Source organism: Arachis ipaensis, chromosome B04 (assembly GCF_000816755.2).
Source record: "Arachis ipaensis cultivar K30076 chromosome B04, Araip1.1, whole genome shotgun sequence".
Lineage (NCBI taxonomy): Eukaryota > Viridiplantae > Streptophyta > Magnoliopsida > Fabales > Fabaceae > Arachis > Arachis ipaensis.
The window spans coordinates 63929443-63946507 of NC_029788.2; the positions used below are offsets into that span (position 1 = coordinate 63929443).

Below are 17065 nucleotides of genomic sequence, written 5' to 3' on the forward strand. Positions count from 1 at the left end.
GAACACTATGTGTTGCACAATGGTACCTCCTATGTCAGAGGGAGACTGAGGGTTGGGGATCTTGAACCAGATACAATCCTCATCTGGTCTCAGGACTAGCTCTCCTCTTTCCACATCAATTATGGCCTTAGCAGTGGCTAGGAAAAGCATTCCAAGGATGATGAATTCATCTCTGTTCTCCCCATTGTCTAAGATTACTAAATTAGCAGGGATGTACAGGTCTTCAACCTTCACTAGGACATCTTCCACCACGCCATGTGCCCTTTTCAGGGACTTGTCTGCCAACTCCAATGAGATCTTGGCACGCTGCACCTCTAGAATTTGCAGCCTCTTTATCACAGAAAGAGGCATGAGGTTGATGCTTGAGCCAAGGTCACATAGTGCCTTCACAAAGGTGATGGTCTCTATAGTACAGGGAATCAGGAAGCTTCTGGGATTTGACACAGTATCATCTTCTGGACTAAGGCATTACACTCCTTGGCTGGTACCACAATATCATCTTCCTCCTCCAATGCCTCTCCATGAGAAAAGTTGGCCTTCAACTTTGGTGCATGATGAGTGGATAATTTATACCCTTTTTGGCATTGTTTTTACATAGTTTTTAGTATGTTTTATTTACTTTTTATTATATTTTTATTAGTTTTTATTCAAAAATAATATTTATGAACTTTACTATGAGTTTGTATATTTTTTTGTAATTTCAGTTATTTTCTGGCTGAAATTGAGGGACCTGAGCAAAAATCTGATTTAGAGGCTGAAAAAGGACTGCAGATGCTGTTGGATTCTGACCCTCCTACACTCGAAGTAGATTTTCTGGAGCTACAGAAGTCCAATTGGCACGCTCTCACTTGCGTTGGAATGTAGACATCTTGGGCTTTCCATAAATATATAATAGTCCATACTTTGCTCGAGATTTGATGGCCCAAACTGGCATAAAAAATCAGTCAAAAACTTTCTGGCGTAAAACGTAGAATTTGCACATTTCTTGGCGTTTTACGCCCATTCTGGCACCCAGTGTAACATCCCGCATTTTTGAAAATCTAATTATGAATAAATTGTGATTTTATTTTATTAAGTTTAAACTTTATAATTTTAAAAATTATTTGATTAGAAATAATTAAGTAGATTCGGAGGTAATTTCATTTTAAACCAATTAAGATTCTTAAGTAATTTTATATAATGGAATATTTTGTATAATTTTAGTAATTGAAAAATAAGAAAGAATTGTATAATTTAATTTAAGTAACTTTTATTCTTAAAAGGTTTCGATTTATTTTATTAATTTGATATCTTATTTTATAAATCAATTAAGAATAATTAAATTAGTTTTATTAATATTTGGAGTTAAGTTAATTAATATTTTTGTGTAAATTTTTATAATTGGTTATTTTATATAATTTCAAATTAGAATTCAGTAATGGAAGTGTTATATAATTTAATTTAAGAAAATTGTATTATGATTAAATTATGGTTTATTTTATTAATTTGAGCTCTTAGAGATTAATTTATCATGAATGATTAAATTGATTTTTATAAATATTTTAAGTTTAAGTCAATTAATATTTATGTACAACTTTTATTTTAATTAGTCATTTTATATAAATTGAAATTAAAGTTATGATGGAAAAATAATGAAAGGTTATATAATTTAATATAGGTAATTGATATTTCGAGTTTAACCATATTTTATAAAATGTGATTAGTATGCTTATTTTATAATTTAAATTACAAATAATTATTTAAGCTCGTTAATAGATTGATAGATAAAATCTTATGCGTTTTAAAAGTAATCTTTATAACATTATATTTGAATTCTAAATTGTTATTCTATCATGAATATTTTGTAAAACTGTTATATTACTCGTATATATTTTCCCTAATTTATCAAATCAAAACCTAATTTAACTTAAAATCACAAATTTCCTAATTGATACCCTAATTTCACAAACTAAACGCACATGCACAGAAAGGAATGAAAGGGAACAAGGGGAGCTTGAGGGAGAAACGGAGAACAGGGGGAGAGAGTGACGGAACAGAGGGAGAAAAGAGGAAGAAGGATCACCGCGCTGTGCCGCTCCCTGTGCCGGTTGCCGTCGCTGTCGCCAGAGCCAGGGAAGAAGAGAAGCAAAACCGCGAAGAGAGAGATTGACGGAGACGTTCACTCGCTCATCCTTGTCGCTGCCATGCGTTGCCTTCGCCGCTAGTTCAGCTGCCGTCGAGCTCACAATAGCTGTCACCATGGAGACCGCCACTATCATCTCCGAAGTTGCATCGTCGATTAGGTTAAGGAGGGGGAGAATCATGAACAACCATAGGAGGAGAAGAACATGTGGTGGTGAGTGTTCTCTTAGCCAGGGTCATTGAAGGATGCTCCACCACCGCCGCTAGAATCACGAGCTGAGGTGGAGGAGGAAGCTATCTTCTCTGTTGTTGTACTCACCGTAATGCTACTGCTATGGCTTCGTTTCCTTGTTTTCTTTAATTACTGATTAAGCTGCTGTAGCTGTGAACTGTGACGATTGATTTTCTGAAAGAATCATTGCTGCTATGAACTATTTCAGCCCTGCCCTGGTATTGCTCGGTTATCACAGCCTCCTTCATCTTTGTATCTGAATCTGTTTCATTTACACCCTGTTTTGATTATTGTTATCTCTGCTTGCCGCTTCAGTGTTATAGGAAAAATGCCTAAAAATGTTTTTGTTTCCATCTAGCCACCGTTATCGCGATTGTTGATGACATCGCTGCTGCAGAGGGTCATCGGCGTCACTGTTGTAGTTGCGGCCACGAATTAGGAATAAAAGGGACTGTTGCGTTAAATTCCGCAATTGCGACATCGAGGTAGGGGATTTAAAACGATTTCAATTTAAGAATACCTACAAAGTTTATTGAATAACTGCAAATAGATTTAATACATGTGAGTAATTAATTGATTATATGAATATTGAATTGTGGCTGAAATTGTGATTGAAATGGTTGTTTGGTATATTGCTATGGCTGTGAAAGTGACTTGAGATTAGTAAAGGATTGTGGTTTTGACTGATTATATATAAATGGTTGAGACTAAGATAATCATTTGATATATTTGATACTGGATTAAGAATTGTTGAAGAATTAGGGCCTAAAAGACTAAACTATTATTAAGAATCTGGTTTTCAAAATAGAATGGTTACTTTTAGGACGGCCTAGTAATTTGCTAGCGATCGAAATGGTATGAGATTAAAATCTGAGCAAACTTTAACAAGTGTAGTTGTTAGGATTTAAATTTGAAGATTTCGTATTAACTGAAGATTTGGTTATGATTTTTCAAAGTTAAGCCGTAAAATCTGATTTTCTGCATTACCTTTAAGTGAAAACAGTAATTTTGAAAGACTGTAACTAACTCTGTGATGATCAGAATTGCGTTGAACCAATTCCTGGTTAAACTTGAGAATAATTGGAACTGAATTGGAGAGTTTGAGATCTTTTCATTAAATATAAGATTTATGGTGAATTTTTGAGTAATGGTTGTGGGATCTGATTTTTACTGCAGAATTTTTGGAACAGCAGTAACTTATTGGCTCTCTGTGAATGTTCCGAATTGAATTTTGAAGCAAAACTAATTTTAAATGAAACTTTAGTCTTATTATTTTAATGTCGTAAAATTTCAGAACGGTTGAACTTGCGGTTTAGAAGATACGAATTTTTGAAATACGATGCATTATGCAGTAAAGGCCGGATTCTGTTTTCTTGAATCAGTAAATTTGGAAGTTTATAACTTTTGAACCTGGTTGGATATCGAGGTGCAACCAATTGGAAGTGAAAATTAAGTATGTTTAGCATATGTGATTTAAATTTCAGGGCTATCCATATTTTAATGAGTAAGTTATGGGACTTGGAAGAAGATGAGTTCATTAAGTTTTAAAACAGAATTCTGCAGAAAAGTAGTCAAATTCTAGGTTATATAACTTCTTCATTAAAAATGATATTGACCTAGAACTAATTGGAAAAGAAACCTGGATGAGTGAAGTTGAACTATATTAATTTTTAAAATCATTGGATTTAACTTGGATTTTATATTGAATTTTGAATATCACATGCTGCTGCTATTTTTCTGGTTTTACGCACTACAGAGCAGTCATGATTTTTCCTCTATTCCTAAAGCTAGAGAAACCAGAAAATTATGATCTTTGGTTTGATAGAAAGCTTATTTCATGATGAACGCCTGGACATAAAGTTTGCACAATTCCGAGTTCATTTGCTATATTAAAAACAGAAAAGAAGATAGGGTGTTGAGAATGCCTGAGTGAGAGTTATGAGTTCATAAAATTAAAGATGAACCTTAGTGTTATATGGATGATTCAATGTTGGAATTTGTTTGATTCTGAATTGATTTGATATTGGAGAGGTTGAAAAGAGTTTGGTAAATTGTTTGGTTGGGACCCGTAAGGGTGGCTAAGTCCTATTTTTAAAGGAGATTATGTCCAAATTTTTATAAAAGTACAAGGACTTAATCAAAATCAATATTTAAGGCTTATTTAATGATAATAACTTCAATGATTCTTTTAAGAAAATATTATCTAGTATACGGGATTGTTGGCAAGGGCGTGGGTCTTGTCCCGCTTGCGTACTTGCAATTAAGAAAGAAAAAGGAAAGAGTAAAGTACTTATTCTATGATTATCTGTTGCTTGAGGCAACCCAAGAGATATTTGTTTATTTGTTTGTTGCTTGAAGCAACCCAAGAGATGTTTGTTTGTTGCTTGCGGCAACCCAAGAGATATTATATATATATTTGTTGCTTAATGCAACCCAAGAGATGTTTGTTTATTTATCTGTTGCCCTGAGGCAACCCAAGAGTAATTTTTCGTTCCCAAGAGTATATATTTCCTGCGAGTAGAAAGCAGAGGCTGTCTCAATAGAGCTGCTAATAATTATATGTGCATTTATTTGAACGGAAAATCGTATCCGGGAAATCGTGAACTCGTGACCGGATAAATGTCGGGAATGCAGGTGCTAACCGACACATGAGCTCATGGCCTGCACTAGGACTAGACATGCATCATATGCATCTATGTGACATTGTTTGGGTGTGTATATTGTAATTGGTTTGCCTAAGTGAATAATTCTATTTAACTGCTAGTTGCTATACTTGATGTAATTGCTCTTGATTGTGTTTGAACCTCATTACTTGTGTTTGTAACTGATTAGCTGGATTGTGGTGAAATGGGTGTTGATTGAGTTGTTTGGGCCTAAGGCCGTGACTGGTACATTTGAGGTCTAGTTTTGTATAAAGTATCTGACTGGTTCAGCATAGACTTAATGAACCTATTCTTGGAGCAGGATGATCATTTATACCGCGTAGGTAACTTCTTTTATGTTATGGTCTAGTAAAGTATGAAAAATCAAACTGGTTCAGCATAGATTTAATGAACCTATGCTTGGAACAGGTTGGTCATTCATACAGTTTAGGAAACTTTTAAGAGTTTTATAAAGAAAATATGGTTCTAGGATTTTGAATAATTAACTAATGCTTTTAAAGAAGGTTAATTTTCTTTTAGATGTCTCTGAATGAAATTAACTATTTGCGCTTTATTCTTTACTTTCACGGCGTTCTCGACCTCTACTGAGAACATGTGGTTTGGTTCTCACCCCCAAATTTTCCATCCTTTCAGTGACACAGGTTTGAAGATGCAATTTGAAGCTGCGAGCAATTAGTAGGTTTTCTTTATGGTTTTAATTGGTCTGGTAGAGTCCCCTCGCTGATTGTCCCTTGAGATTTTATTTCATATAGAAGGGTAGGTTTGGTATATTGTATTTGAGTTTTATTTGGTTTCTTTTGTATAAGAATTATTATCAATAATATTTATGTGATTATTATTATTTGTAAATGTTTGAATTATGACTTTAATGAATAAAAAACAAAATTTTCTAGAATTTTCTTAAAACTGAAACGCAAACTCGATACAAAGGCTCGATAATTAAGTAGTTAATACTAGAGAAGGTTACGTAATGTTCTTTCTAGTGGAAATACCCTGACTTAAGCAAGGTATTTTGCTGGAAAGGATGTTTCAATATGGTATCAGAGCAGTCCTTCCTGTAGAGCCTTGGGAATGGACTAACTATGCTTCATTGCATGCTCTGGGTGTCTATCATGCCTTATAACTTGTTCTGATGACAAGAGTTTATGTTTTATATGCATGATTGTCTAGTGATTAACGCTATTAGTTTACCATTGCATACCTCATGGTATCAAGTTTGGCCAACTTAATACTAATGATTTATGTATATGGAACACTAATGGGTTATCATAGACGAAATAGAAGTGTTAGGTTAATGTGAATCACGAGGTTTTGGGGATGTTAGAAACTAAGTTCTAGAGATTAGTTCCGTTTCGACGTATAATCTTTATTCGTGCTTGTTATTTCTTTCTTTATCAACTGTATTTGAATTTCTAGTTTCTGATCTCTTTCTTGCTAACCTTGCATTATTATTCGTGCATGTCCTTGCTTGACTCTGTATCTGGCTACTGTTTGAATTTTTTGAAACATTTATCCTTACCTTACAAACTCTATGCTCCTTGCTCTAAATTCGGAATTATTTCGGTGCAGTGATGTGCGGAAAACGATCCGACACAAAACTCACCGGTAAGTGCACCGGGTCGCATCAAGTAATAATAACTCACGGGAGTGAGATCGATCCCACAGGGATTGAAGGATTGAGCAATTTTAGTTTAGTGGTTGATTTAGTCAAGCGAATCAAGATTTGGTTGAGTGATTTGTGATTTGCAGAATTTAGATTGCATGGAAAGTAAAGGGAATGGGTAAATTGCATTGAATTTAAAGAGAACTGAAATTTAAAGTGCTGAATCTTAAAGAACAAGAAATTAAATGGCAGAAACTTAGAACGCAAGAAATGTAAATTGCAGAATCTTAAAGTGCAAGAAATGTAAATGGCTTGAATTGTAAAGGGAATTGGGAATTGGATTTGCAGAAATTAAACAAGAAAAAAATTAAATTCAATAAACAGAGAAATAGAAGATGACTTGGATTGAATCGGATCTAAAAACAGAATTGTAAATGAGCATGAAAAGCGTTAAACAGAGAAAGTAAAATGAGAATTCAGATCTCAGGACTCAAGAGACTAGATAACCAAGTCTAGATCTCAATGCCTTCCTAGATCCAACAAGAAAAATTGCAAAGGAATTGTAAATTGTAAATTGCAGAGAAAGCAGAAGACAGAAGCAATTAACCAAAATGGGAATTCAATTATGCAGTAAAATGAAACAGAGAGATCTCAGGATGAGATTGAAACAGATTTCCTTCAATTCTCCAACCCAAGATCCAAGACAAGGAAAGTAAAGAGTGCTGGGCAAGAACAAGGAAGAAGAGAGATCAATTCTCCTCCTAAATTCTCTTGAATTAAAACAACAATGCCAAGAAATGTAAAGTGAGCTCTCTACTAAGTGTACTAATCAAAACCGAAAAGAAAGCTCTCTTAAAAACTTAAATCCTATGCTATTTATACACTTTCTTCAAATGGTCTTCAAGCCTTCAATTGGGCCTTTGCTCTTGATGGAATTGGGTTGATAGAGGCCTTGGTTGATTGCTCTTGGAGTTTGGAGAAGAATCGAAGTGAACCGGGTTTGGAATCATGAAAGCTTGAGTAAAAGTTTGAGTAAAAGTTTAAGGCAAACTTTTACTCAAACTTTTCATATCAGCCACCCCATCTTTGCTGATACCAACATTTGAGCTAAAGTTTGGGGTCAAACTTTTGCTCAAACGTTGGCCTCCCCTTGCACACTCATGGCGCCAACGTTTGCCGAAAAGTTTGAGGCAAACGTTGGCGCAAGCTTTTGCTCTTCAGGGTGTGTTGTTCATGGCGCCAACGTTTGCCAAAAAGTTTGAGGCAAACGTTGGCGCAAACTTTTGCTCTCCAGGGTGTTGATTTGTGATGCCAAAAGTTAGCCAAAAAGTTTGAGGCTAACTTTTGCTCCAGCTTTTTGCCCAAAAGTTTGCCCAAAAGTTTGAGGCAAACTTTTGCTCAAACTTTTTGTCCTCTCTTCCTCCTAGCCATTCCTTCTTGCTTCAACCTTTCTCCAAGCTTTCTTCACCTATCATTAATAAACCAAACACATCAAAGCTATGCTCAAAATCATGCTTGATAGTGGACTTTCAGCTGATGATCCTGGGTTAGTTAACCCAAGTCACCGAGTGTTGATGCACTCCAAAGAACTTAGTAGTCCAAGCAGATCCTAATACTAAGATACCACAGGCATATATTCTAAGGTTCAAGCTATTGGTGTCCAGCTTTGTTTCTTTTTGTTTTCTTTTGTTCTGCCACTCTTTGGCTATTTCTTTTTCTCCCTTTTTTTTCTTTTTTTTTTCTTTCTAACCAAGGATTTTTATTTGATTGAGATTCATAAACAATAGGTCACTTTATACTTAGAAGGAAACACCCTAGTTCTTTTATTCACTAAAAGTGAGCTATTATACAATCACACATTCATACCACCACTTACTTTTATTGTACTTCTATCTAACAGAGAACTATCTCACTTCACATTCAAACATTTCTTTTATTGAATTAAAGATGCAGGGGACAAAGCATGCTTTTTGTTCAGTGAAAGTAAACACACAAGCACATACATAGGCTAGCTTACTTATTTTAAGAGTGATTCTACTTGTACTAGATGAACACATTAGCAAGACACAAGTCAAAGCATTTTTCAACAGTAAGAGTTAAGTGTAGATACAACCTATTGGTTTGCAGTTCCTTTGTCTTTCCTTCTGTTGTGCCCTTTTGAGTTATGATGCATAGTGTCTTCAAATGTGGTGAATTCCCTGCACAATTCTCAAAAGTTGCTTGCTTCTCAAGCCCTTAGATGACCAGTTAGTATGCATGAATTGAGTGTGGCTTGTGGATTTAATTTGGTGTGGGAACACCAAACTTAATTTTTTGCCACTTCTCTGGGTACAGCAGGTTAAATCTAGGCAAAATCTTGTGTCCTTGCTAAAGGTTATGAAGTTAAGACTAAAAAGCAGTTAAGTGGTTGAATAATCTGTTTGATTGCTTGGAACTAGCAATGTGCAGGAAGTTAGAATGTGCTTTTGAATGAGGTTTTGGTGGAACACCAAACTTAGAATCCTCCATTCTCCCTTAAGTTGTTTTTGGTGTGCAACACCAAACTTAGCTCCTTGCAATACATATCAATTATTCAATATTTTTATTGAAAAAGCTATGAAAAGAAAACTACCTCAGGTTGGGTTGCCTCCCAACAAGCGCTCTTTTATTATCACTAGCTTGACATCTTGTTCTTTTGATCAAGGAGGTTGAAAATCATAGTGCCTCAGCTTTTCTCCTCTTACTGTGAACTTTCTTCCAGTCTCCTCTTTGATGATCTCTAGGTGTTCAAGTGAAAGGATCCGGTTGGAGCTAACTCATTGACTACCTCCTTCAAACTTTGATCTCTGGCCTTATCCTCCATACACTCTTCTTCTTGAGTGGGCTCATGTGGGGTTTTAAAAACATGGAATGCTAGGTGCTCATCATGCACTCTTAACAACAATTCTCCTTTTTCAACATTTATCAATGCTCTGCCCGTAGCCAGGAAAGGCCTCCCCAGGATGATGGGAGTGTTAGGGTCCTCTTCTATATCTGAGATAACAAAGTCAGCTGGGAGAAAGAATTTTCCCACTTTTACCAACACATTCTTCACAACTCCCAGTGCTTGCTTAATGGATTTGTCAGCCATTTGGAGAACTATTCGTGTGGACTTCAGCTCAGAAATTTGAAGCTTCCTCATTAGAGACAAAGGCATCAAGTTTATACCTGTACCGAGGTCACAAAATGACTTCTCAATTGTTGTGTTTCCTATGGTGCAAGGTATGTAAAAACTCCCAGGATCATCTTTCTTCTCTGGCAACTCTCTTTGGAGGATAGCACTACATTCCTTTGTCATCTCAACAATCTGTCCTTCCTTCAGGGATCTTTTCTTTGTGAGTACTTCTTTCATAAATTTGGCATATAATGGCATCTGTTCAAGTGCTTCTAAGAAAGGAATATTGATGCTGAGAGTCTTGAATATATCCAGGAATTTTGAGTATTGCTTATCCTCGTTTTCTTTTTTGAATCTTTGAGGATATGGAAGTTTAGGGATATATGGCTTCATCCCTTCCTTCTTCTCTTGTAGCTGTGTTTCAAGGATGTCCTCATCTTTCTTTGAGCTTTTTGCATTCTTGGTTTTTCTCTCCTCTTCACTTCTCTCTTCTGTCTCTTCTTATGGAACTTCTCTGTTGTGTTCTTCTTGATTGATGGCTTCCTTCTCCCTAGTCTTTTCACTTTTCACTATGATTGCTTTGCACTCCTCCCACTTTGTAGCTTTTCCTTTGTCCTTTGGATTAGAGATTGTATCACTTGGGAGAACATTGGTTGCCCGTTCAGCTTGTTTGGCCAATTGTCCCACTTGTCGTTCAAGGCTCTTCATGGTAGCTTTATTTCTCTCTTGCATTTTGACCAAGCTTTGAGTGGACTGAGCAATTGCTTGTATGGCTGCCTCAAGACTTGAAATTCTACTTTCATGATGGTCTATTGGTGGTATGATGGGGGTGGAATGTGGTTGCTGGAAGTTATTTGTAGGGGTAGTGTGGTAGTTTTGGGGGTTAGATGTTGGTGCGGAAATGCTATTTTGATGAGTTTGTGGATTGTGGTGGGGTGGTTGATATGTATTTTGTGGTTTCTTGTATTGATTATTATTAGCGTTTTGCTGGTCGTGGTTTGAGTAAGTTGTGTTTCTTGAGTTATTTTGGTTTGAGTTTTTCTGCCACGGTTGCTGGCTGTGGGTGTGGTTATCTCCCAATCTGAGATTTGGATGGTTCTTCCAGGATGGATTGTAGGTGTCACCATAAACCTCATTTTGGCATGAGCCTTGGTTGTGCACATATTGAGGTTGTTCCTGCTGCTGATTTTCTTGTTTTTCTTCATTTTGTCCCCATGTGGTTGATGGTTGGCTTGTATTCACTGCTGCAACTTGTAAACTATCAATCTTTTTAGCCATCTGCTCAAATTGTTCTTGAATCTGCTGCTGCATTATCTTATTTTGAGCTAGGAGGGTGTCAACCCCTTCCATTTCTAACACTCCTTTCCTTAGTGATGGTTGGTGTTGTCTCTGATGGCCAAAGAAATATTAGTTGTTAGCCACCATGTCAATAAGATTTTGAGCTTCTTCTGCTATTTTCATCAGTTGCAATGATCCTCCAGCTGAGTGGTCAAGTGATTCTTGAGCCTTTAGAGTGAGTCCTTCATAGAAGTTCTGTAGCTTGTCCCACTCAGTGAACATTTCTGGTGGACATTGATGTGCGGAAAACGATTCGACACAAAACTCACCGGCAAGTGCACCGGGTCGCATCAAGTAATAATAACTCACGGGAGTGAAGTCGATCCCACAGGGATTGAAGGATTGAGCAATTTTAGTTTAGTGGTTGATTTAGTCAAGCGAATCAAGATTTGGTTGAGAGATTTGTGATTTGCAGAAATTAAATTGCATGAAAAATAAAGGGAATGGGTGATTTGCTTGAAATTAAAGAGAACTGAAATTTAAAGTGCTGAATCTTAAAGAACAAGAAATTAAATGGTAGAAACTTAGAACGCAAGAAATGTAAATTGCAGAATCTTAAAGTGCAAGAAATGTAAATGGCTTGGATTGTAAAGGGAATTGGGAATTGGATTTGCAGAAATTAAACAAGGAAAAGTAAAATTTAACAAGCAGAGGAGTAGAAGATAACTTGGATTGAACCGGATCTAAAAACAGAATTGTAAATGAGCATAAAAAGCATTAAACAGAGGATGTAAAATTGGAATTTAGATCTCAGGACCCAAGAGACTAGATAACCAAGTCTAGATCTCAATGCCTTCCTAGATCCAACAAGAGCAATTGCAAAGGAAATGTAAATTGCAAAGAAAGTAGATGAAGAAGCAATTAACCGAAACTGAAATTCAATTAAGCAGAGAATTAAACAAGATCCCAAGGTGAGATTGAAACAGATTTCCTTCAATTCTCCAACCCAAGATCCAAGACAATTGTAATTGAAATTGAAAGCAAGAAAACTAAGAGGAAGGGAATTCAATTCTCCTTCCCCGAGACTTAGAAATTAAAATTCACTCAACACCAAAAGCTCTCCGAAAACTCTCTATGAAAACTAAAAGGGAAAGCTCTCTGAAAAACTTAAAGGAAAACTAACTCCCTGAAAAACTTAAATCCTATGCTATTTATACACTTTCTTCAAATGGTCTTCAAGCCTTCAATTGGGCCTTTGCTCTTGATGGAATTGGGTTGATAGAGGCCTTGGTTGATTGCTCTTGGAGTTTGGAGAAGAACCGAATTGAACCGGGTTTGGAATCATGAAAGCTTGAGTAAAAGTTTGAGTAAAAGTTTGAGGCAAAATTTTACTCAAACTTTTCACATCAGCCACCCTCTTTTGCTGATACCAACGTTTGGGCAAAAGTTTAGGGTCAAACTTTTGCTCAAACGTTGGCCTCCCCTTGCACACTCATGGCGCCAACGTTTGCCAAAAAGTTAGAGGCAAACGTTGGCGCAAACTTTTGCTCTCCAGGGTGTGTTGTTCATGCGCCAACGTTTGCCAAAAAGTTTGATGCAAACGTTGGCGCAAACTTTTGCTCTCTAGGGTGTTGATTTGTGATGCCAAAAGTTTGCCAAAAAGTTTGAGGCAAACTTCAAGTAATAATAACTCATGGGAGTGAGGTCGATCCCACAGGGATTGAAGGGTTGAGCAATTTTAGTTTAGTGGTTGATTTAGTCAAGCGAATCAAGATTTGATTGAGTGATTTGTGATTTGCAGAATTTAGATTGCATGGAAAGTAAAGGGAATGGGTAAATTGCATTGAATTTAAAGAGAACTGAAATTTAAAGTGCTGAATCTTAAAGAACAAGAAATTAAATGGCAAAAACTTAGAACACAAGAAATGTAAATTGCAGAATCTTAAAGTGCAAGAAATGTAAATGGCTTGAATTGTAAAGGGAATTGGGAATTGGATTTGCAGAAATTAAACAAGAAAAAAATTAAATTCAACAAACAGAGAAATAGAAGATGACTTGGATTGAATCGGATCTAAAAACAGAATTGTAAATGAGCATGAAAAGCGTTAAATAGAGAAAGTAAAATGAGAATTCAGATCTCAGGACTCAAGAGACTAGATAACCAAGTCTAGATCTCAATGCCTTCCTAGATCCAACAAGAACAATTGCAAAGGAATTGTAAATTGTAAATTGCAGAGAAAGCAGAAGACAGAAGCAATTAACCAAAATGGGAATTCAATTATGCAGTAAAATGAAACAGAGAGATCTCAGGATGAGATTGAAATAGATTTCCTTCAATTCTCCAACCCAAGATCCAAGACAAGGAAAGTAAAGAGTGCTGGGCAAGAACAAGGAAGAAGAGAGATCAATTCTCCTCCCAAATTCTCTTGAATTAAAACAACAATGCCAAGAAATGTAAAGTGAGCTCTCTACTAAGTGTACTAATCAAAACCGAAAAGAAAGCTCTCTTAAAAACTTAAATCCTATGCTATTTATACACTTTCTTCAAATGGTTTTCAAGCCTTCAATTGGGCCTTTGCTCTTGATGGAATTGGGTTGATAGAGGCCTTGGTTGATTGCTCTTGGAGTTTGGAGAAGAACCGAAGTGAACTGGGTTTGAAATCATGAAAGCTTGAGTAAAAGTTTGAGTAAAAGTTTGAGGCAAACTTTTACTCAAACTTTTCATATCATCCACCCCATCTTTGCTGATACCAACGTTTGAGCTAAAGTTTGGGGTCAAACTTTTGCTCAAACGTTGGCCTCCCCTTGCACACTCATGGCGCCAATGTTTGCCAAAAAGTTTGAGGCAAACGTTGGCGCAAGCTTTTGCTCTTCAGGGTGTGTTGTTCATGGCGCCAACGTTTGCCAAAAAGTTTGAGGCAAACGTTGGCGCAAACTTTTGCTCTCCCGGATGTTGATTTGTGATGCCAACGTTTTCCAAAAAGTTTGAGGCAAACGTTGGCTCAAGCTTTTCTCCCAAAAGTTTGCGCAAAAGTTTGAGGCAAACTTTTGGTCAAGCTTTTTTCCCAAAAGTTTGCACAAAAGTTTGAGGCAAACTTTTGGTCCAGCTTTTTTCTCCCTGGTTCATTTTCACTTATTCCAAAAGTTTGAGCTAAAGTTTGAGGCAAATTTTTGCTCAAACTTTTTGTTCTCTCTTCCTCCTAGCCATTCCTTCTTGCTTCAACCTTTCTCCAAGCTTTCTTCACCTATCATTAATCAACCAAATACATCAAAGCTATGCTCAAAATCATGAGATATTTATTCTTTCATAATATATGACAATTATAGCATAAAACCTCATGAAATTCCATTAATTCATCTATGGTTGATTAAATCAAAGGAAACATGAAAATCTACCCAATTGGCTTGCTTATGGCTCAAGAAAGTGCATAATTCAATTGAAAACAAAAGAAAAAGGCTAGTGAAACTCGGCTAAGATGACTTGTCATCATGCAGCATACTATTTCTTGAAATTTCCTTCTTGAGTACTTGTTTCAGATTCTCTTCGAGAAAAATTTCAATTTAAATCTTTTCTTACTTGGCTATATCCACAACCCTTGCTTAAATTTTGAGGGATTATTTTTAATTCAGCCTAGACTTTCTTACATGAACTCTGAAGCTTCTTTATGTAGTTTAATCTTGTTTATCTGTGATATACCACTTATCTTTTATTGATTTATAGAAAATTTTACTTCAAAATTTATTCTTTGAATTGAACCTGATTCTCTTCCAACTTTATTATAATTCTATGGCTATGCTTACCTAATTATGTACTTAAGTATCCTCCAAGATTTTTAAAGAAAATATTTTGCCCTTAGTGCCAAACAAGCTTTAATTTACAAACCATGCATGATTTGTTTTGATTTAAAAATTAAATTGATATAACATATTATTTATACTAAGTTTAGTACATTGAAAAAATGTTAGATTTATATATATTCTTTTGAAAGAGATAAACTAATTCCCTCTATTTCAAATTGAAGTTGTTCAAAATTGTTGTACTATTTTCCCTAATGATGTTCATATTGAAACTATTCGATTCAAAATTTCTTCCTAAGCCTTGAATTAATTCCCTTTATGCTCCATTTCATTGCTTATATATATCCTTGTTTGTTGATGATTTCACGTATTCCTTCAAATCCTTGCGAAATACCATCTTGTACAATTGCGAACTTGAGTATTCTTCTAATTTCTCGCATAAATCTTTTGTGCCGTTTATCTTTCTCTTCTCATGTTTCGTATTCCTTATATGCGCTAGTTCTTAGGGACGCGATTTGTGCGTGTGGAAAGTGAATCTGGTCAGTATACGAAGTTATAAGGAGTTTAATTTTGAGGCGACGAGAGGAAGTGATCATGCTTTGTTAAGAGTTCTGAACGAACATTGTGCCTATTTAATTTTAGATTTTGAAATTTGGTTTGCGTCAAGTTATTTTTATTAACTTTTGCATCACGTAATATATTTTCTTCTGTGTTTGTGATATAATTTTCTTGGAATCTTTAAAATATTCAAAAGGGGATGTGAGTATGAATCTTTTCTCCATCTTAGATCAATTTTCGAGGGCGAAAATTTTTGTAAGTTGGATAGAATGTAACATCCTGCATTTTTGAAAATCTAATTATGAATAAATTGTGATTTTATTTTATTAAGTTTAAACTTTATAATTTTAAAAATTATTTGATTAGAAATAATTAAGTAGATTCGGAGGTAATTTCATTTTAAACCAATTAAGATTCTTAAGTAATTTTATATAATGAAATATTTTGTATAATTTTAGTAATTGAAAAATAAGAAAGAATTGTATAATTTAAATTAAGTAACTTTTATTCTTAAAAGGTTACGATTTATTTTATTAATTTGATATTTTATTTTATAAATCAATTAAGAATAATTAAATTAGTTTTATTAATATTTGGAATTAAGTTAATTAATATTTTTGTGTAAATTTTTATAATTGGTTATTTTATATAATTTCAAATTAGAATTCAGTAATGGAAGTGTTATATAATTTAATTTAAGAAAATTGTATTATGATTAAATTATGGTTTATTTTATTAATTTGAGCTCTTAGAGATTAATTTATCATGAATGATTAAATTGATTTTTATAAATATTTTAAGTTTAAGTCAATTAATATTTATGTACAACTTTTATTTTAATTAGTCATTTTATATAAATTGAAATTAAAGTTATGATGGAAAAATAATGAAAGGTCATATAATTTAATATAGGTAATTGATATTTCGAGTTTAACCGTATTTTATAAAATGTGATTAGTATGCTTATTTTATAATTTAAATTACAAATAATTATTTGAGCTCGTTAATAGATTGATAGATAAAATTTTATGCGTTTTAAAAGTAATATTTATAGCATTATATTTGAATTCTAAATTGTTATTCTATCATAAATATTTTGTAAAACTGTTATATTCGTATATATTTTTTCTAATTTATCAAATCAAAACCTAATTTAACTTAAAATCACAAATTTCCTAATTGATACCCTGATTTCACAAACTACACACACATGCATAGAAAGGAAAGAAAGGGAACAGGGGGAGCTTGATGGGGAAACAGAGAACAGGGGGAGAGAGTGACGGAACAGAGGGAGAAGAGAGGAAGAAGGATCACCGCGCTGTGCCGCTCCCTGTGCCGGTTGCCGTCGCTGTCGCCAGAGCCAGGGAAGAAGAGAAGCAAAACCGCGAAGAGAGAGATTGACGGAGACGTTCACTCGCTCATCCTTGTCGCTGCAATGCGTTGCCTCCGCCGCTAGTTCAGCTGCTGTCGAGCTCGCAGCAACCGTCACCATGGAGACCGCCACTATCATCTCCGAAGCTGCATCGTCGATTAGGTTAAGGAAGGGGAGAATCATGAACAACCAGAGGAGGAGAAGAACGTGTGGTGGTGGGTGTTCTCTTAGCCAGCGTCGTTGAAGGATGCTCCACCGCCGCCGCCGGAATCACGAGCTGAGGTAGAGGAGGAAGCTATCTTCCCTG

General features: G+C 35.2%; 1 long non-coding RNA gene across 2 annotated transcripts; it reads left to right on the plus strand.

Annotated features, from left to right (window-relative positions):
- On the plus strand, window positions 1931-5865 carry LOC110271072. 2 transcript variants are annotated; one of them, XR_002361141.1, is made up of 3 exons: window positions 1931-2571; window positions 2677-2838; window positions 5650-5865. It is a non-coding gene; the product is annotated as an uncharacterized LOC110271072 (long non-coding RNA). The 2 variants fall into 2 exon arrangements; XR_002361140.1 differs by having other exon boundaries at window positions 2712-2838.